Source organism: Pan paniscus, chromosome 10, assembly GCF_029289425.2.
Source record: "Pan paniscus chromosome 10, NHGRI_mPanPan1-v2.0_pri, whole genome shotgun sequence".
Classification (NCBI taxonomy): Eukaryota; Metazoa; Chordata; class Mammalia; order Primates; family Hominidae; genus Pan; species Pan paniscus.
Genome location: NC_073259.2, coordinates 134,621,335 through 134,644,490, shown reverse-complemented (window position 1 = coordinate 134,644,490; position 23,156 = coordinate 134,621,335). Strand labels below are relative to the sequence as shown.

General features: G+C 39.9%; 1 long non-coding RNA gene across 1 annotated transcript in view; it reads left to right on the top strand.

The window, feature by feature from the left end:
• Nucleotides 1-22,724, top strand: part of LOC117975240 (uncharacterized) — a 184,028-nt gene extending 161,304 nt beyond the window's left edge. The window contains exons 2-3 of the long non-coding RNA XR_004665496.2: nt 15,094-15,621; nt 22,155-22,724. This is a non-coding gene — a long non-coding RNA (uncharacterized LOC117975240). The remainder of the gene's footprint in view (nt 1-15,093; nt 15,622-22,154) is intronic.
• Nucleotides 22,725-23,156: the final 432 nt, after the last annotated feature.

Genomic DNA, 23,156 nt, shown 5'->3' with positions numbered 1-23,156 from the left:
GATTAATCTGGAGATTTCTAAATACACATGGTTTGCTTTCTTTTAGTTTTACCTAAGCCATATTTTCACATAGGACCAGATAATTCTAAAAGGCTTGTCAGTCAGCCATCCCTTTACAGTCCTCCTCTTTCTCTCCTAATGGAAAGCATTTCTAGCTGATTCCTTTGGGATTTACTTCCAACTCTCTCTTTAACATACTTACAGTGGCACTTGAATATTTTTTTCACTGTTAGTCATTGTTTATGCTTTCCCCCTCTAGAAGACACGTATTAATCTCTCACATATGCCTGCCGTCTTCCGGTATCCATCCTTTCCAACCTCCATTCCCCCACTGTAGTAATATGTTGTGGCTAAATCAATATTCCGTTGTGGAAATAAATGAAGACCACCAAAATGAGAACCAACACAAGCTATTCACTCAGAGCTTTCTGTGGCCAAAATGGGAACCAACACAAGCTATTTACTCAGCACTTGCTGTGGCTAGGGCGTCAGGGACCATCCCTTGCATTTGGCAGAGACTAGATCACAGGTGGAGGAGTGAGAGAGCTTAGAGTGGGAAAAATAAGGCTTCAGGTGTGCTCAGGTCCCAGGTTACTGGCCCAGGGAAGCTGTAGGTGAATTAACTAGAAGAAGGTATCTCATGTAATGGGCTCGGGAGCAGCTTTGGCTTTCTCTAGTTGGTCTTGAATTGGAGGGAAACTGGAAGTCACTCACCAAGTTCTGACCATTCTGGGCAAATGGCTGTGGAGGCTGCGATTGGGCTTTCCAGTGCTGGTTGTTGCAGAGCCTGAGCTTTGTGAGGGAGTTCTACTGCCAGAAAAGTTCCAGCTCTCTGTCTGCGTATTCAAGCTCATTGTGTAGCACTATGCAAATCTTATTCAAGCCGAGCCTTGTGTAGTTTCCTGTACACACTTCATTTTCCTGAATACTTACTGTTTTGTCTTGAGTTAATAATTATCTCTTTTGTGTGCAGGTATGTGTGCATGGTTTTCTATACATTGATTATTAACTCCAAACTCTCTGCCATTTGTCAAACTCTCTTTTTTTTCTGTTTAGTAAAATTAGTTATTTCATTCACGTGGCCTTCCTGAAAGATCCAGTTTTGCAGTCTTCTGACACATGCCTGTTGGACACACTTGCCATTTTGGGGACCTTTTTCATCATCCTATGGGGACTCCCTTTGCCCTTCTCCTGTGTAAGCTCCACTTTTTTAACAATTTCCATGAATGTCTCCTGCTGCGTTTACGTCCTCATTTTGGTAGAGCACTTTATCCAACAACCTCCTGAAAGGGGGTGCATGGTAAGTAATTTTCGAGACCTTACATATGTGGAAAATACCTATTCTATCCTATTCTTATCTGCTCCATATTAAACTTTAACATAAAATCAATTTCCTTAACAACTTAGAAGACATTGCTCCATTGTTTTTGACGTTCTGATGTTGCTATTGAGAAGACCGAAGATGATGTAATTCTTGTTGTTGTTGTTTGGTAATAGAAATAAAGACTCGGAATTTTAAAATTCAACTTTTCTATGCCCTGATCACTGGCAGGTGAGAAGAAAAAAATGGGACAGACACGGTAATGACTTGAAGGGCTTTTTTTTTCTTTTTTCTTAGCTTATGTGAAACTTGTTTAGGAAGCTTGGCAAAGAAGAATTTCTTAGCAGGAGTGGGGATGGGGGTAGGAGTGGGGTTGATGTATCTGCCTCTTTTTACAGAAGCCAATCTTTTTCCCTTTGATCACACATCGTGTGTAACATCTGAGATCCTATGGGTAGGGGTATTTGAGGACCAGAGGAGCTTTGGGCACGACAGGAATATGCTGAGGCAAAGAGAAATCTGGGGAAAGGCATCAGGGCACTGAATTGTCCTGGTGGGGAAGGGTGGATGGGCTCATCAGAACTTAGCATGTTCTTAGTCTTTGGAAGTTCACAGATCTCTGACTGTCTCCAGTGTTCTGAAATCACTGTGCTCTATTGTTCTCAATTGTGCTGTGCCTGTTGTAGAATCTTCCAATCAGGAAGTCCACATCCTTCAATCCGTTTATCAGATTAATATAATTCCTCTCTATTCCAGGTTTTGTGGGGTTTTTTTTGTTGCGGATAACAGCATGTTTTGCCAAAAGCTTTTTCTACATTTATGTAAATAGCTATACTTTTATCCTTAGTGCATATAATTTTGTATCACTTATTTCCTTTAATATGACAGTAAGTACATTTATGAATATTATGTACTAGCCATAAGTATATTTTTATATTTCTTTACATCATAATAAAATTTAGTGAAGACGCAAAAGCTGCCTTTCTCTCACAATTCTCTCCTCAGTCACAGCCTTCCTGACTTTTTCCTATAGGGGTCTGATTATAAGATGACCATATAAATTATATGATCTATCCCATAGACATAATTTTTTCTTAGAGACACATGCTTTCCTATGTAAACTTATATTTGATTACCTGGTTGCAGAAGCATTTTTTCCTTAGGTTATGAGAATCTATGCTAAGTGCAAAAGAAAGATACATGGTTATCAGGCACAGAGAAAGGAGTACATGAACAAGTACATTCAATCAGTTAAATCTGGGATGCTCAATGGCATATTTTAGGGTCTATGTTAAAAATAATTTAACAGAAAGGTTAATATCAGATATTGTTACTGGATTGGCCAGAGGCAACTGTAGGGAAAAGGAAAGACCGGGTATCTTGGGATAATTTATGAATCATTCACTCACATGGGTATCTTGGAAACATGAAATATACAGGCATCATCCCAGGTGCTGGAGATACAGAAGAAGGTAGATGCCATCTGTATCTTCACAGAGCTTATTCTGGAGTGGCAAAAGCAGATCGTACAAATACTAAATAAAATATGCCCAGTGTTATGTGAGGAGGATCTAGAGGTACACAACAAGGGACCTGAAGCATACAAGGCTTAGGAGAGGTGGCCCCAAAATAGAGGGTTTTAAGCTGAGACCAGAGTCTGAGGAGGAAGGGGAGAATGTTACCGTCAGTGGGAGTCACCTGTGCAAAGTCTCAGAATTCAGAGAAACTGGCTTAAGATGAATCTGAGGATGTAGACAGGAGAGAGATCATGAAAAGTCACACTAAGAAGTTTGGATTTTACCCTACAAGCAATGGAAATCATTACAAAGTACTTATCAGGGTGATGAAATGATAAAAATCTTGCTTTAGAAAAATCATTCTGGTTGTTGTGTAGAGAATACATGAGAGCGAACAGGAGTAGAGGGGCAGAGACTTTTGACTATCTTAATAATTCAGGTAAGAGATGATGGTCACCTGGATTTTTGTTAGGGTGCTGGGCATGGAGATAAATTAATGGGGTCAAGAGATATCTGGGAGATGGAATTAATTGTACTAGACATTTGGCAAGGAAGGAAAAGAGGGAGAGAGAAAAATAAAGGATAGTTCCCACATTATTCTCAGTGCCCAGTAGATAAAAAGTTTCCATTGGTTTCCCATAGAGACTGCTGTTGGAGAACCAACTTTGGAGAAAGATGATGATCGATGTTCTGAGTTATTTGCCTTTGAGTTCTCTGATGACGTCCAAGTGTGAATATTTGCCCGGGTGGTGGATGTGTGGATCTGAAGCCAAGAAAAGAGGTTTTGGGTGGAGGCACACAAATGAAAGCTGTCAAAATTAGACAGCAATGGAAGCCCTGGACTCAATCAGCCCAGCAGGTAGAAAGAATTTCTTGACATGTGTATTTAAAAATGTTTTTTCTAGGGCTTAGTCAAAACCGATGCCCTGTTTCTTGGGTAAGTCCAAAGAACATGCATTTGAATACGTTTCCAGGTGGTGCTTCTAGACACTAATGTGTGCAAGCTATTCATCTTGAAGAGAAGAAAATAAATCCAGAGACTGTGTGCCAAGGAGTCAGGCATTAAAGGGTATGTGGAGAATGAGGATCCATCAAACAGATTAGGATGGAGCAGGAAAGATGCATGGGAAGAAATTCTATAAATGTGTGAAACAAAAATAGGACAGTGTTTAAAGAAGGATGGCATTACTAACAATGTCAAATTCTTTCATGGGTTCAATTAAAATGAAAACTGAAAATGTCCTGGACTCAACAAGATGGAGATTTCACTGATTTTTGTTTTCTTTTCTCACTCTGTCGCACAGGCTGGAGTGCAGTGGTATGATCTCAGCTCACTGCATCCTCCATCTCCTGGGTTTAAGTGATCCTCCTGCCTCAGTCTCCCTAGTAGCTGGGACTACAGGCACACACCACTATGCCCAGCTAATTTGTGTGTTTTTAGTAGAGATGGGGTTTCACCATGTTGGCCAGGCTGGTCTCGAACTCCTGACCTCATGTGGTACACCTGCCTTGGCCTCCCAAAGTGCTGGGATTTCAGGTGTGAGCCACTGTACCTGGCCCAATTTTACTAATCTTAAAGAACAGTTTCAGTGGGGTGATTGGAACCAAAAGAGACTGCAGTGGTTTGAGGAGTGCATTTGGGATGATCAGGGAAAAAGGGGCCTAAGAAGTTAGGCTGAGAAGGGGAAGAGGGAGAGGGGATGGCTAATAGAGAGCCAGAGAGTTTGATTCTCCTTCATGTGGAATTGGCTTTCAGTTTATTAAAATCTTAATGAGAAAGAGCCATTAGGAAAGGAGAAACTGGAGAGAAAGTAACAATATGAACAGAACAGGTCTCAGGGAGTCCGGAGGAGATGGACCAGAGCATCTGTGGATGCACTCGTGTGAGACAAACTACTTTCTGCTATCAATATTGATACAAGCCCTTTCCTTCAAATGTTCTATGGGAAGTAATACCCAGTTATAGCTATTCATGTTGTTGGTGGCTACATAAATATGTCTATTTCTTTCACAGTAAACTTAAAGCATTATTTTACATTATTTCAAAACAAATCCTTGATGACCCCAACTACTTGGATTTCTGTATTAGAAAACAGAGAGAATCAAGATATACTTATAGGTATCTTTTACATTGAATATTTTACTTTATCTGCCTAATTTAAGTTGTGAAATATAATGTCTAAAGACCTAATTTTGACATGTTTAAAGCTATCAACAAACACCAACCAGAATTGTGTAGCAACAAATAAAAATTGAATGAATGTCGGACTTGATTCTTTCCTTGGTGAATATTTGTCTTGTTAACACATATTTGCCGAATTCACAGAGACAGGGTTGTTAAAGTGTATTTCCTTCCCTGCCACTTTTGGCACCTCTTTTCCTCCTCAGCAATAATAATTTGCAGTTCAAGGTTTGCCAGGGCAAAATATTCCCCACGTAAAACTTCAAGTGCCTGTGTTTTGAATTTGGTTTTTGGCAAGAGTGGTAGTTATTTGGGGTGGTGAAGGAGATTTGAGTGAGGACATGAAGCTCTTATTTCTGTCCTCTGCGGTTACTCCAGATTGAGAAGCCCCAAGTTACCTGCAATTTATCAGTTGCCAAAAGAACATATTCCACTCCCTGACAAATTAATGTGCCCCATTTGTCAGTACTTGGTTTATAGATGGTTTGTCTTTTTTTATTTTTTATCTCATGTGAATGTGAGTTGAAGTCAGAAACTACTTTTTTTCATCTCTATTTTGCATCAACATTTGAAAAAGGTCCCAAACACACACATCTTCACTATCCAGGCTGGTAATCAAATACATAAGGCAGGTTGGATTAAACCAATAATGACAAATTTTGCTTGCTCTGATTCCAAGTCAAATAAGTGCCAATTATGAGACCCTTTAAATGCTCTCTAGGGGTAAGCCAGTTGGCATTGCTAAAAATGAATGACGGGTACACAGGGATTCATTACACTCTTCTTTTTCCTTTTGTGTATGTTTGCAATTTTCCATAATAGAAAATTTTTTTTAAAAGTGCTCAAGAGCCAAATTAAACAGTCACACACCATCTGCACCCTGGCTACACAAACCGTTTTGCAATTCCCGGAAGGAACTCTGAGATTGAGACACTTTATCGCATGCACCTTTTTCTGCAATGTTATATGTGTGAGTGTCATGGGCTGGGCACCCTGAATCTTTGACTGTTGAGGAGATAACAGGACAGAAAGGGAAGACCACAGGCTTAGGAATGGAAAGATTGTCCATAGGTATGAGTGCTCCTCCTCTCGCTACTGGCCATGCAGCTTTGAGACAGTTACTTTTCTCCTGACCCAGGTGTTCTTATCGGCTAGCCGAATGTGCAGGGGATATATTGACAAAATAACCTAATGTTTGCAAATATAACTCACAAACTCTGTTTGGCTTCATAAAACCTGGTTATTATTCAATAATGGTAATGATAAGTGGTATTAGTATATGCCAGCTAACCACTGTAAAGGCACAATGATGGTTCACCTGTACAGTGGCATTGGGTAGAGGAATTGCATTGGGTAGAGGAATTGCTGTACCAACAAGTTTTTGTTTATAAATGAGAAAACTGGGGGTCCGAGGGGTGAAGCACATTGAACAAAGACACTAAATAGTGCTTGCCAAGGCCAAGTTTGAACCAAACCTGTCCCACACCTGCTTGTAACCTGATTCTGCACAAGCCATCAGGGACAGATGGGAGCTCTGTTGTGCATTTTCAACCAATCTTTGACCCAAAAGCATGTTACCTGTACAGAATGCAAATTCCATTTCATCCAAGTTGAGAGAAAGGAAACTTCACCACGTCTTTCAGTCTAGAGAACCCAGGCCTATAGGATTTCTACTTCATCAAAATGACTGAGAGGCCTGTGGGTTAATGGCAAAGTTGGCCACAGCCTTCCTTTCTTCCCAAGTCCTCTGCCCCCAGCTCCCACCTGTGTGGGCCGCAGGAGGTGCCAGTGCTGGAGGGTGGGCTCTGGAAACAGAACTCACATGGAACACAGTGACAAAGTAAGTAACCAGAACTGCACTATTCATCCCAAACCTGGGATCAACAACTTTCCATTTTTTAAGATTCCTTTATGTACTTTTTGCGTTTTTTATTTTGTTAATTCTCTTATGCATTCTCTTATATTTTCAAGATTTGCCTTAGTTGTTATGACCCTAATTTTGTGGGCTTTTGCAAATAAGTTTATCTACATAGACAAACATTACTCCTTTTTTTCATGAAGGTCAGTATAGCCTGGAAGAGAATGATTTACAGGGACGTTGAAAACAAACGGGAACTTTTAATACAGTTTTCAGTGAATTCCGATACAATATGTCTGAATTTACGCCATTTGAATATATTAGATACAAAAAGAAAATCACATTGCTTTGAAAGAACATACCTTTTATTTCTGGATTTTAGTTGAAAGCCTAATAGAAAATAAATTGTCAAATGTGGGGAGCTGGTAAATCTCATTAAATTGAATTGGGAAGTTATAGATGGCATTAAATAATTCACTTTCATCAAGCGGAGAGGAGAGAAGAGCAGAAAACATCAGAAAAGAAGCTATGCATCTTTCTACTTTTAAAAAGCTTGCGTTTGATTGTTTTCTCCAGATAAATATTCATATTAAATGCTTTTCTTCATCACTTCTGGAAATCACTCCTCAAAAGCCTTTTATTTTCTTTCACTGTTTTGAAGTGAGCTGATACATCATAAAAAGTGATGAAAACCTCTGCAGCCTTCTCAGATGGCGACTGGCTCTCCTGTGAGCTGCAGGTGATATCAATAACTTCTGCCAGGCTTAATTATAGTCTTCTTACAGTGTTATTTATTTATTTATTTTACTTTTTTAATATTTTTTTTTCTTTTTTTGAGACGGAGTCTCATTCTGTCACCCAGGCTGGAGTGCAGTGGCACTAACTCGGCTCACTGCAGCCTCTGCCTCCCAGGTTCAAGTGATTCTCCTGCCTCTGCCTCCCAAGGAGCTGGAATTACAGGCCCATGCCACGATGCCCGACTGATTTTATTTTATTTTATTTTTTGAGATGGAGTCTCACTCTGTCACCAGGCTGGAGGGCAGTGGTGCAATCTTGGCTCACTGCAACCTCTGCCTCCTGGGTTCAAGTGATTCTCCTGCCTCAGCCTCCTGAGTAGCTGGGACTACAGGCACGCACCACCATGCCCAGCTAATTTTTTTGTATTTTTAGTAGAGATGGATTTCACCATTTTGGCCAGGATGGTCTCTGTCTCTTGACTTCATGATCTGCCTGTCTCGGCCTCCCAAAGTGCTGGGATTACAGGCATGAGCCACCACACCCGGCCTAATTTTTGTATTTTTTAATAGAGATGGGGTTTCACCATGTCAGCCAGGCTGGTCTCAAACTCCTGGCCTCAAGTGATCTGCCTGCCTCAGCCTCCTGAAGTGCTGGGATTACAGGCATGAACCACTGAGCCCAAAGTATTTTTCGTTTATATGATTCTCACCATTGGAAATATTGTTCAGATTGTTTGCAAAAATGATAAGTCAACAATTCCCCTAGATAGAGTGCCTAAATAGCTAATTAAGGGTAGGCTTGTTGTGGAACTAATGTCTGAGTCAGAATATGCGGCTTTGGTGATTTTGGAATCAAGTCTTGGGATACAATTTCTACCATGCATAAGGGGTTAATTTGAGGCAAACAGGACCAGTTGTCCAGGGCTCTAAAGAAGCAGTGTCTAATAAGCCCCTTGGAGATCCAGGAGGAGGAGTTGCTAATGCCGTCAGGTCCGACCAAGGGCTAACATCAGCTGAAATATTTGAAATCTCTATTAGTATGTTTCTGGGAATGGAGTAACTGGCCCATTGCACAATGGAGGTTGTTGAATTCAAATGTAGAATTACATAGGTCTGAACAATAGATTGTGATAATTCATTCTTTTTCTTGAAGAGATGAATGCAAGAAGGGTCAGAGGTTGATTTGTTTAGGGATATTATTTTCCAGGTAGGTGAAAGTTGAAAGGCCGTTGGCTATAATTCTCAAAGGTCTCATGCAATGAGACCAAAATGGCTCAGAAATTTTTGTCATGGGAGTCTGGTGATGATGACACGTCCAGCCGTCAGTAAGGGGAGGGGCAGGGGCTACTGTTTGGAATAACCTAAGGGTAACATTAGAATGAGTATAACAATTATAACATAGAGGAAAGAAAAGAGTAAAAGGACCATTATGAGTGGATGCCAGAGATATATAGACATTGAGAGGAAGAATGATTATAATAAAGCAGGTGAAAACAAAACAGGAATTAGACAAGGGTCTTGGGAGGCGGAGCTTGCAGTGAGCTGAGATCGCACCACTGCCCTCCAGCCTGGGCGACAGAGCGAGACTCCGTCTTGAAAAAAAAAAAAGCAAAGAAATAGAAGAATGGCTACTCCATAGGCAGAGCAGCGGCATGGGCTGCTAGACTGAGTGTACTTAGAGTTGCTTCTGGATTATATGCTAAACAAGAGGTGGATTACTCATGAGTTTTCTGGGAAAAGACTGGGCAATTTCTGGAACTGAGGGAGGTTTCATCCCCTTCCTAGATCATAGAAGGTGACTTCCTGATGTTGCCAAGTCATCTGTAAGCTGTCATGGCACTGGTGGGAATGTCTTTTAGCATGAGATGATTTTGTCAGAGGCGTTTGAACCACAGCGACTCTATCTTGAACAGGGACTGGATAAAATAAAGCTGAGACCTATGGGCTGCATTCCCAGGAGGTTAGGTATGCTTAGTCACAGGATGAGATAGGAGCTGGGCACAAGATACAGGTCATAAAGACCCTGCTGATAAAACAGGTTGCGATAAAGAAGACAGCCACATCCCACCATGAAAGTGACTCCGATCATTCTCGCTGCTCATTGTAATGTGTTAGCAGGCTAAAAGACACTTTCCTTCCTATCTTTGTTTGCTCTGAGAACGCATTTGCTAGATCCCCCAAACACGTTCATTTCTTTCCATTTTTAGGAAAGAGGAGGATATTTCTGATGAACAATATTGGTGAAAGGCCTTAATGTATTCTCCTCTCCAAAATAAACGACCAGTATCATATAAAAAGTGGGAGATAAAGAGACGGAGGAAATAATTCTACCAGCTTGTATTTTCTAGGCCAGGTCATTTCTCTATCGCCTCCCTACTGAGTGTTTTACTTTTTCAAGTTGTATTAAAATAGATGACTTAATGTTCACTCAGAATTTTTCCAAAGGGATCCGCTGACAAGGACATTGAACTCCCGTTGCATATTCAGCTGCCCACAGCTACCCAGTGCGCCCTGGCTCCTTTAATCTGCATATGAAAGAGACCAAGGCAGGAGTAGGCAGAGAAGGGAAGGGCCTCTTGCTCTTTGTCTAAGCACTGAATGTGCTCCTGTGAGGGCAAGGGCATCTGGGGCTTGGGCACCGATCACAATATTTTGACCTTGTGTGAACTCCTCTTTCCTGGCCCAGACAAGGGCTTCACAAGGTGAGGACCGTGCTGTCAGCCTTGGCCACTACTGAATCCACCTTTGAAAAAATCATAACAGAAAATTATGATGGTGAAAGAGATCTGACCTAGCTCACTCCATCTTGCATCTAACTTCCAAGCTGTCATTGTTCATTCCTGGGCAGATGCCAAATTAAATTTAGGAGAAATTTAGTTTATAGCTTAACTTTAAAACACAGACCACAGCAGCCCTTTCCCATAACAAACTCCCTTCCTGCCTGGGCACTAGGCTGCCTTTGCAGGACTAACAAATTAGCCACAGGATTCAAAATTATGATTTAGGGGTTATGCAGCTAGAGGCTACAAGATTCTGACCCTTTCCAAATTGCTCCTGGGGATCACATCACTATTGTAAAACCTAAGATGAGTGCTTGAGATATTTTTCAGGCCTTGTTCTTGATGGATCCGCTGGTAAGACCCAGATCTATAAACTGGTTGGTCTGGTCTTCTGGCCCTCACCCCGAAACTGACTCAGCACAGGAGTACAGCTTCAATTCCTTAAGATTTCATCTCAGCCCAACCAACCAGTACTCGCCACTTTCCAACCCCCTACCCACCAAAATATCCTTAAAAACTCTGACCCCCGGATTTTCTGGGAGACTGATTTGGTCATAATAAAACTCCAGTATTCCCATACAGCTGGCTATGCATGAATTAAACTCTTTCTCTGTTGCAATTCATCTGTCTTGGTAAATTGGCTCTGTCTAAGCTATGGACAACAACCCGTCAGACAGTAAGTTACACTACGGGATGTGGAACGCAAGATGGTGGGCTCCGGTCCCTGCTCAGCTACTCACTCCTGTGTGTGAGGATCTCAGCTTCCACAGGAACCTGGAGTTTTAGTGGAGCATTCATTGACTAAAATTGTGTTTGTTGAGCATGTACTGAGTACTCACAGAGCCTCTCCTCCAGGACCCCTTAGCATAGTAGCAAAGAGAGACATGAACAAGAGCAACAGTTGTCATGATTATCAATATGGGAACAGTCATAGCCTCCTCACTTTCTCAGAATAACAAGACAAGTCTTTCTTGCAAAGCCAGCTCCAGAGGGGACACTGCTCCTCTTCTGTGGCTTCCATTTCTGCTGCCCCCAACTCAGAATCTGGGCCCCTCAGCCTTTGCATGGATGCAGGGAGTTGCAGCCAGAAATAAAGATCACTGTAGGCCCCACACTCTCCTGGGGCTTCTATCAGTGCCCTGATGAGGCCATTATTAGTCATGGGAAAGGCCCCCTCACAGGTGTTGATGACATTTGTGTTCAAATTTTAGTACTGTTGCAACAATTACTTAAAAAAACAAGAGAAAAAGAAAAGAAGAGAGAGCTGAAAATGAAGATGTCTATTTAAAAAAAAAATCTCAATTTTTATTCAACCAGAAAAAAATGAAATTTTGTAATAGCAAAAAGTAAGCTGAAAATGTAAGGTCCAGGCACTTTATCTCCCAGTACTTTACAGCCAAAAGATATTCATTTTCTGAAATATGCCTATGCCTGTTACTTCCACTCATAAGCCAACTCTAAGAATTTAGGGATTATAACAGACAGCAAGATAATTTCTATTATGGAAAAGCAAAGAAAAATCCAAAATCATGACTTGCAAGCTTGTTTGTGATAGTAAAGATTATTCAGTCATCCCAAATTCCACATAATGTAATAAAAATGGCTGTGAGTTGACACTCGATGGAAACGTATATGTTTAATTAGATTCATTAAATTCAGATCTGGATTCCAGTAACACGGGTCTAAGGGAAACATGCTTATTTTCCCAATCTTATTCTTTAAACCAGCTTCATTTGAATGCAAACTCTTTTAAAAAAATCTCAGTCATTTTAATATTGAAATTAATATGAAAAACAAGTAATTTTATATAACGATTTCCAGAAAGCCCTTCATACCTAATGTGCTTGTAGCTATGAATGTAAAATAGCATTTTACAATTTCATCAGCTCAATGAGCAGAACAGATTTAAATGCATGCATAATTATTATACATAGTACACCTGGTAGCTCTGATTTCTCACACTGGGGTTACTTAATTTTCTTTCCTTTTTTTTCAATTTAGGATGGGTTTATTAGGATGTAATCCCATCATAAATCGAGGAGCATCTGTATATCACTTTGGGTTTCTAATGTAGATTGCATTTCCCTATATAATCCTAAGTCTAGCCATATAAGCATTTTTAAAAGTTAAGTGTAAAGTATGTTGGAAACATTATACCAATGAAAGAGGAGACTTCAATCTGATGATGTCATATATTCTCAAAGACATGATGGCTTTTTAATGAATTACCAAATGTAGTTCAGAGATTGCAAACGGGCAATTTTCAGATAAAATCCACCCTATATTTTTCTCTTAAAATGCTCTGTGTTTAAATTTAATTTTAATTAATTACCAACAGTTTGTAATAGTGGGGTCTCAGGTAAACATTAATATTTTAGCCTCCTCTGCTTTCATTAGAAGATTTGCTCACCCTCGGCCTGAGTTCCTATTGGGCAACAATCAGCACAGCTGAGAGTGCACCTTTCTACCCTGCAGGGGCTTCTGGTTTCAGCACGGTTCCTGTGGTTTCCCATACCTCACACTTCATCACTTGCTTTTCACTCCGGTATTGGAGTTTATCACCCTAAGATTTTAAAACTTATTGTGCTAGGCTATAATCTGGGCTCATTCAGGACCAAACCCAATGCACAATGTGCCTATATGCTGATTCCTACAGTAATTTATAGCATAGAATGTTTGAAGAATGTGGAAGTGTTGTGAATTTTCTTTTCCTTTGATACCAATAAACCAAAAGCAGAAGCTGCTGCCCAGTTTCTTTCTTTCTTTCTTTCTTTTTTTTTTTTTTTTTTTTGAGACAGAGTCTCACTCTGTCCCCCAGGCTGGAGTACGGTGATGTGATCTCTGCTCACTGCAACCTCTGTCTCCTGGGCTCAGGTGATTCTCCTGCCTCAACCTCCTGAGTACCTGGGATTACAGGGATGCACCACAACACTCTGCTATTTTTGTATTTTAAGTAGAGAGGGGGTTTCATCATGTTGGTCAGGCTGGTCTCAAACTCCTGACCTCAGGTGATCCACCCACATTGGCCTCTCAAAGTGCTGGGATTACAGGTGTGAGCCACCGCAGGATCAACTGAGGTCAGAAGTTCAAGACCAGCCTGGCCAACATGGGAAAATCCCATCTCTATAAAAAATGTAGGTGGCACCAGCCTGTAATCCCAGCTATTCGGGAGACTGAGGCATGAGGATCCTGGGAGGTGGAGGTTGCAGTGAGGCAAGATCATGCCACTGCACTCCAGCCTGGGTGACAGAGAAAGACTCTGTATCCAAAAAAAAGGAATTGAACTCAAGTGCCTGGAAGCGAGTGTTATCTAAAGGGAAAGGACATTGAAACATTGGGAGTCTTGTGAAACATTATTAAAGTCTCACTCTGATTGATATTTGCCCAGAGTGTTATTTTAAAACACAAACTGATGTGCCTACCTGGCATTCTATCTAACACAGTTACTGTGTACGATGCATATTTGTCCTACTGTGGGGGCACTCAGTATATTTTGAATACTGTTCCTGTGTCTCAGTAATTTCCTACTTCATGGACATCTACATACATTTATTCTGCACCTTTAATATACTCAGCATAGTGTTAAATCCTTAATGAGCTCAATGCCAGTCAAGAACCAGTCCCTAGCAGGAAAGCCTCGACCAGGTAACGACTTCTAGATATTGCTTTATGCCATCAAATTAGCCACAAATACTGCTCCCATCATAAGCAGCTGCTTCTGAAAACAAAAATTATACCTGGTATAATGGTTAAGAATGCAAACTCTGGAGTTAGACTGCCTTGGCTTACATTTCAACTTTAATGGCTTAATGACTCAATCTCTGTGTCTCAGTTTCTTCTTCTGTAAAATGGGATGACATTAAAACTTACTTCACAGGCTTGGTGGGAGGGTTGGGTCTAATAATGCTTGGACATCACTGTTTCTGTAACTGGAGCAATAACAAAGAAGCAGTAACAAGCTCCACAGTATTGTCAGTAAAGGGCTGGGAGCATGTGTCTTGTCCGTTTACAGAATGAAATGCAACCAGGGCGAGTACAGAATGAGGGAATATTGGAAAACGTGCATGCAAGTGCGTGTAAAACCAAAATGAGCTGCAGAAAGATCTCAGGAGTGGGCCAGTGTGGACAGGGAGGAGCTGCAGGGAAACCTTTAGCAACAGTCTTTACTGGCTGTAATTTCTCTTTGTGTTTTCAATTATGATAGACACAGGCTTCCTTCTGGACCAGAGGTGAAAAAAATGGGACTGGAATACAGGCAGGATACCAGTGCAGATTTAACATGTCCTTGGATCTGAGAGCATTTGCTCATCTTTTAAAGCCTCCTTTGGGAGAAGTTCTACTTCCAGAAACAAAGGAAGTAAAGGGAATGTGCCATTTTTGTTGAGGCAGAGAAGAACAGAGTTTACCGAGGTCTTTGTGTCCTTTCAAGAGTAAACATGACTTACTGTGTGTGAAACCTGATCTCTGCAGATGGACTGAAATCGCCAGATAAGGACACATTGGTCTTTCTTAGGGATGCCATCCTCATGTTAAATAGAAAAAGAAGTGAGATTAATTGAGGCAAAAATATGTATATGAGCCTTTATATTTTATATTTAGTGTTCTGACCAAAATGAATATAAAATGACATCTTCTTCCTTGGCAATATCTGAGCATTTGGATCATTTCCTTCTAACCTGTGTCTCCTCTTTATTCCAGAGCCAGGTCTGCACTTCTGTTTGAAGATCCTCAACAGTGGAAGTTGGGAGGGAGGGATTTCTAGCCAGAAGAAATAACATGAACGAAGGTATGGCTACACAGACCACCAAGAAGTAAGGAGAAAAACCATCGTGGAAGTTACAGCCTTCATCTCTAACATGTTCCAAAGTTACATCTCTTTTTCGATAGAAATAAAACAACAGTGATGAAAGCGTCAAAGGAATCCTTCAAAATGGCTTGATGTGTTGGGATTGAAAACATGCCACTTGAGGTTGCAACCCAGGTGACCCTAATTTCCTGCCAAGTTGGGTACAAGATCTTCTTTTAGCATTGGAAGTATCAGTTTTTGGGACTTCCTACTGCAGGATTTATACCAGTGGCCCAGTTCTCAGTCCGTTGGACTTAAACGGAGAGTAACACCCTGCCCTACTTCTCAGGCCTTCAGACTCAGACTAAATCTTACCACTGATTTCCTGGTTTTTCAGCTTGCAGATGACGCGTCTAGGATTTCTCAACCTCTATAATTGCGTAAGTGAATTCCCATAATAAATATCCTCTTAAATCTATACATCTATATCTATATCACCTATCTATCTATCTATCCATCCATCTATCATATTGGTTCTGTTTCCCTGAAGAATCATTAATATTTTATTTACTATAAGACTCAGTACCTTATGATGAACACTTGCTTATGTCTTATGTATCTTAAGTGTCTTATGATGGACCCTTATGATGGACACTTTCTCTAACACCATCCTTCTGCTTCTCCTTCTTCATCTTTCTTTACCACACAGACTGAGAGTAAAAATACTTTGCAGATCCTCTTGCAACTAAGCATCATGTGACCCAGTTAAAGCCATTTATGAACATTTTTAGGGAAAGCAGCTCTATTCAAATTAAAAGCAAAGGTTTCTGAGAATAAGCCTGTTGGTAGTATCCTCTATTACCTCCTTGGAATATAAATGTAAAGTGTGGTGATAGAGCAGCTATTTCATGCTGGTACCACAGGAGTCACCTGCTGAAGCTGGTGAAGGCAGAGAGAAGGAACCTGGGCTCTTCAATGCAACATGAACCACCACGCCAACGGCCAATAGCTAGAATTCTTTCTTCGTAAAACCACAACTCTTTTATATATTTATAGTATTTAATCAGGATTTATGTTAGCTGGAGTTGAAAACAATATCATGTTACCTCCTCCTTATTGAAAGCCTTGTACTTAATTCTCTCAATAAAGCACTTTCTAGGCCGGGCGCGGTGGCTCACGCCTGTAATCCCAGCACTTCGTGAGGTCGAGGCAGGTGCATCACCCGAAACCGGGAATCTGAGACCAGCCTGACCAACATGAAGAAACCCCGTCTCTACTAAAAAGAAAATATAAAATTAGCCGGGTGTGGTGGCGCACGCCTGTAGTCCCAGCTACTCAGGAGGCTGAGGCAGGAGAATCACCTGAACCCGGGAGGCGGAGGTGGCGGCGAGCCGAGTTCACGCCATTGCACTCCAGCCTGGGCAACAAGAGGAAAACTCTGTCTCAAAAAAAAGGATTTTCTAAAATCGACACTTTGCTAATTACGCCTCTCTATGGCACCTAGAAAACTCCACTTCCCACCCATAAACACAGATACAGCAGTGTATGGTGGAGAGATAATGAGCTTGAGTCTGGTTATCATAGGTTGAATCTTGATTCAGCTGCTCCGAGTTAAAGCCAGATGCAGCGCTTCTCAGAATGCAGATACGGCTTCCTGCCAAGATGGTGTGAGTTGCTTTCTTTCTCTGTCGTTCTGTGTCTGTGAAGTCATATGCCACGGAGAGATCAAGGATAATTTAAAAACTCCAGTCCACTGAGCACTCAGTCTTGCTCTTCTAATCTTCAGGCGGGAAGTTTTTCTTCCTGCGATTTAGCTCAGAAGGTATGAGCTCATGTGGGAAGACATTCCTGGGGAAACTAGCTGGATAGTGCCCACAGCTGTGGCTCTTTGTTTTGATTTTGTTTTTTTTTTCCTACTCAGAGCATTGTACTGGAAATTAGGGATTATTATACCAGAGCTAATAACACTCTACAGCCGCATGTGAACTGCTAGCCTGTTGGAACTACCTTGCAAATAGTCTATGATTAAGAAATTACGAAAATACCCATGTGAGTTTAGCTAATCTAAGCCTATGCCAGATGATAGTTTTGAAAAACAGCATTAAATTGTCATGGGCCAATTGTTTCCACAATTTTGTCAAATAACGGTTTTCGATTAGCCTGAGCCAGTAAAAATAACCTCCTTATAAAAAATGTATGTGATTAATAAAAGATGAGCATTTTAAATTTAGTTCCCCTTGCTCTTCCAAATCCTAATTACAATTATTTCTAGTAATCATGCAAAAATTTTATTTTCAAAAAAGTAATCAAAAAGTAAACAAACCAATCTTGTTTAACAATAATACTGACAATATTTTTTTTTTCCAGTTGCGGTTTGCAAACATTTAATTTAGATAAACTTTATCCAAGCTTTTACCAATAATTGAATTTGTAAAACAGAATGATATGCCACCTCCTTATCACCTATTTTAAAGAGTCTCTGCATATTACCTATCACTTTTTCTGGAAAATATCATGGTTTCCTCATTGATGAGTTAGGAGGTTTGGATGATGGTGAACAGATACCACCCCAGGAACAAAAGCACACATCTTTTGTGTCATCTTTTAAAATTTCTTATTTGTACTAAAAAACATAAAGAAAGCCATTAGTATGTATAGAATAAATAGTTTGAGTTTAGTAAACTGCCTTCTAAATTATTATTTGATAATTTTTTAAACATTGCAATTGTTTGGCTAGATGCAATGGTACCATTGTATCTTTTGATTGTGATGTTATTCACATTATACAATTCACCCATTTCAAGTATACAACTCAGTATTTTCACAGAGCTATACAACCATCATCACAAGCAATTTTCAAACATTTTCATTAACCCCAAGAGATTTTATACACATTAACCGTCACTCCTCCACCCCAAACTCTAGGAAATTTACCTTCTGTATTAGTGCATTTTCACACTGCTGATAAAGACATACCTGAGACTGGGCATTTTACAAAAGAAAGAGGTTTATTGGACTTATAGTTCCACATGGCTGGGGAGGGTCCACAATCATGGCAGAAGGCAAGGAGCAGCAAGTCAAGTCTTACATGGATGGCAGCAGGCAAAAAGAGGAAGCTTGTGCAGGGAAACTCCCCCTTCTAGAACCATCAGATCTTCTGAGACCCACCCACTACCATGAGAACAGCATAGGAAGGACCTGCCCCCATGATTCAATCACCTCCCACCAGGTCCCTCCCTCAATACGTGGGAATTCAAGATGAGATTTGGGTGGGGACACAGTCAAACCTTACCACCTCCCAACCCCATAAAGCTCTAGGAAATGACTAATCTACTTTCTGTCTCTACATGTTTACCTGTTCTGAACATTTTATGTAAATTGAATGTATGTAAGTTAACTTTTGTGACTAGCTTCTTTTAATTGGCATAATATTTTTAAGGTTCATCCATGTTGAATCAAAACTTTATTCCTTTCAATGGCTGAATATTATTCTATTATATGGATAAACTACTTTCAAATTATCCACTTATCATTGACATTTGGGTGATTTCCATTTGGGGCTATTGTTAGTAATGGTGTCATGAACATTAATTTCACAGGTTGTTGTGTGGGTGTCCTCATTTCTCTTGGGTGGAATTGCTTGGAGTGGAATTGCTAAGACATATTGTACCTGTATCCTAAATATTTTGAGAAATTGCCAAGCTGTTTCCAAGGTGACTGCACCACCACTTTACATTTCCACCAGCGATGAATGAGTGCTGAAATGTTTCCACTTCCTCACTAAGCACTTGGCATTATTTGTGGACTTCATTTCTTTTCCATTAGTCTACATGTCTAATCTTATGAAAGTACTATACTGTCTTGATTACTGTAGCTTTGTAGTAAGCTTTGGAATCAAGAAGTCTTTGATTCCAAACTTTGTTTTTTTCTGTAATTTTTTTGTATTGTTTTTGTCTGTATTTTTTTTTCTGTATTGTTTTTGTCTATTCTGGTTCCTTGCATTTCCGTATACAATCATGCACTGTGTAAAAGACATGTGAGTCATCAGACTGTGTATATAAAGGTGGTCCCATAACATTACAATGGAACTGAAAAATTCCTATCACCTAGTCACATTGTAGCCGTTGTAAGTCATAGTACAATGTGCTACTCACATGGTGTTTGTGGTGATTCTAGTGTAAACAAACCTACTGTGCTGCCAGTCACATAAAAGTATATAGTATAGCATAGTGCAGGAATGTCGTAGGCCTTCATGTTCACCCACCACTCACTCACTCACTCACCCAGAGCAACTTCCTGTCCTGCAAGCTTCATTCATGCTTTCATTCATGCTAAGTGGCCTAGACATTCATTCATGCTAAGTGGTCTAGACCTAGACATTTTAAAAATCTTTTATGCCGTGTTTTTACTGAAGATTTTCTAGTTTAGATACACAAATAATTACCATCGTGTTCTAATTGCTACAGTATTCAATACTATTACTATCCAATAGTAACATGCTGTACAGGTTTGTAGCCTGAGAGCTATAGGATATACTATATAGCCTAGGTGTGTAGTAGGCTCTGCCATCCAGGTTTGCGTAAGTACACTCTATCATGTTCACACAATAACAAAATTGCCTAAGGGAGCAATTGTCAGAACATATCTACTTCTTTAAGTGATGCCTGGCTGTACATATAAGCATTAGCTTGTTAATTTCTGCAGAGAAATCACCTGGGTTTTGATAGCGATTGTCTTCAGTCTGTAGATCCATCTAGGAAGTACTGCCATCTTACCATATCAAGTATCTTGATCCATGAGCATGGGATATCTTTGTATTGATTTGTGTCTTCTATAATTTCCTTTTTTCTATTTTAATATTTATTAGTATTTGAAAAAGTAAATTTTGAATTTGAAAAAGTAAAAATTGCTATTATAAATTATAGAAAAAAGATTATAGCATATCTGTCATATAGTGACTTCGTGATGCTCATCTGTAAACCCAGAAAATGTATATATCTGATTTTAGAAAATAGTATTTAGATCACTTACAGGGGTTTATAATTAAAGAAAATTAGTTTTTAATATTGCAAAATAAACACTTTGTCAGAAAAGGTAGATTTGACTTGGTGTGCTGAGTGGTTTTACGTCTGCAAAGGTAACTTTATTGTTCCTACAAGTGGCTGCTCTTGTGCCCATGTTGGGGGTGTAGGGATGGATGCTGCCCAGGGTACCAGTGGGCTGACTTTATTACTGGCCAACACAGGTGCCCTGTTCTATTGCCTTGGCTCTCCAGCTCTGAGGGCTTCCTTCTTCTTTCCAAAGGAGTTAGTGGAACTAGCCATAGCTGCTTACGAAAAAGCAGAACTAGATCTATAAATAGTTATCCTTCTGCATGAAAATGTCAGTATTCAGTTAAGAACAAAACAAAATGACAAATCATGCATTTCAAATAAAGGATATCTTCAAGTTATTAATATAAATGTTGGGAGGGACTGGATGAGGAGGATGAGAAAATAATAAGTGGTAGAATTAATATTTATCAAATGCTTACAATAAGCCAAGCACCATGCTTAGGCTCATAGACATTATTTTAATTAATTGTCTTATCTATCTTATTGCGGTTTAATTATTTACTCCATTTAATCATCTCAATAACGTATCTTTTAAGTAGATTTATTGGAATGTAATTCATATACAATAAGAATTCACACTCTTAGTGTGCAATTCAGTGGCTACTAGTATATTCAGAGTTGTGCATCCATCACTGCTGAACAAGTGGCACCTGCTGCCTAAATTACCAGGAGCAGAAGTCCAAGCCTTCCTGCCCACTGCATCTTGGTATCAGAGTCACCAAGGAAAATACAAGTCAGTCAAGCACTGAGTACACTGTCTTATTCACATAGAAAAGACAGAACAAGATCACCTTTGTTGGTGGTCGTTGGCCTTCTACGACCAGAGATTCCCTCCCAGCAGCTGGGGCAGGGCAGTCAGCCTGCAGGCACCCCTCTGGAGTTGCTGCACCAGAACCCCAACACCTCCTTTCAAGCACAGACATGGTAGTGGGGCTGGTTAGGTGCCAGACGATCTCATGCAGAACCAAGAAATCCACATTGAATTTGAAACTGGGAAAGATTTTCCTGTACAAAGTGTTAAGTCCAGCTTTCGGTACTGGATTTAAGAAATCATTGCCCAATCCAAAGTCGAGCATATTTATATCTGATTTTCTTCTAGACGTTTTATAGTTTTGGATCCTACATGCAGGTCTTTGATCTATTTTGAATTAATTTATGTACATGTATGAAGGAGCAGTCCTACTTTTTTTTTTTTTAATGGGACTAGTATCCCAGGGCCATTTGTTGAAAACATTACATTTTTTTTTTCCACTGAATGGTCTCGAGACCCTTGTTGAAAGTCAATTGATCATAAACTTGAGGATTTATTTCTGGATTTTTAACTTCTGTTTCTTTGATCCAAAAGTTGATTCCTATACCAATATTCACTCCCCCCATTTTTTAAATAATTGCTTTGTAGTAAGTATTGAAATTGAGGATTGTGAATCTTCTAACATCGTTCTTTCTTACCAAAATTGTTTTGGCTACTATAGGTTTCTTAAATTTCCATATGAATTTTACAGTCTGCTTATCAGTTACCCAAGAGAAGTCAGCTAGAATTTTGACAGGAATTGAGTCTTGCCTTTAGATTAATCTGAGAGGTATTATCATGTTAATGTTATTAAGCCTTTCAGTTGCATAGAATCTTTTTCACTATTTTAGATTTTTAAATTGCTTTCACCAATGTTTTTAATTTTCAGAGTATAAGTTTGTACTTCTTTTTAAAATTTATTCGTGATTCATTCTTTTTACTGCTATTGTAAATAGAATGTTTTTCTTAATTTTATTCTCAGATTGCTCATTGCCACAATCTAGAATTACAATTGATTTTTTAGTTTAGTTTTGTTTGTTTGTGACAAGAGTCTTGCTCTGTTGTGCAGGCTGGAGTGCAGTGGCACAATGTTGGCTCACTGCAACGTCCACCTCCCAGGTTCAAGCGATTCTCCTTCCTCGGCCTCCTGAGTAGTTGGGACTACAGGTACGTGGCACTATACCAGGCTAATTTTTTTGTATTTTTAGTAGAGACGGGGTTTCACCATGTTGGCCAGGCTGGTCTCAAATTCCTGGCCTCAAGTGATCTGCCCGCCTTCACCTCCCAAGGTGCTGGGATTACAGGCGTGAGCCACAGCACCCAGCCGCTTTAACGAAAGTTTGAAAATTTATAACTCAATCTACTTAATGAATGTGGACGTGTTTAGAACACTGTTCTCCTCCTCCCTGACCGGTCCTTTCTTCTCAATTTATGTCTCTTGGTGAGTTGCCATTCTCTCTGTGCCCACTCATTGCCTTTTTACAGTGTAGAGTAGAAAGAACATTGTTTTTCACAGTTGTTTTAGCCCTAACAGAGTCTATTCTCATGACACATCACTGGGGCCCCGAGTAAACTGGCTGTGTAGCTTGTCGTCTCCCGAACTTACCATTATGTGAAAAGAGCAATTTTCTTGTTCTTTAAGGCAGTTTGATTTCAAGATTCTATAACTTCTAACTTTTTTGTATTTGAAATAACCCCAAACATATAAAAGCTGGTATTATTATATTTTCTCATTTGTAGAAAATAAAGGTAAGTGACTTGCAAAATACCACAAAGTCTGAAAGTAGCAGAACTAGGAACTGAATTTAGTTCTACAGATGAAATCAGAAAGGACATGCTTATGTAAAATGATTGACCATAGCGGAGTCAAAAGTGGATTATATGCTGATAGAATTATCAGGAAAACAAAACAAAACAAAAAAAACAGCAACATAATGCTCAGATTCCTCCATGACAACAGCTGCTTGGAGCTCAGCCCTGCATGCATCCGGAAGAAGCATGATGTCTTTAGTTCAACATATTCACTGTTTGTGTACAGTAATCCCATTGTCCTTCCTTATCTTGCATTGAT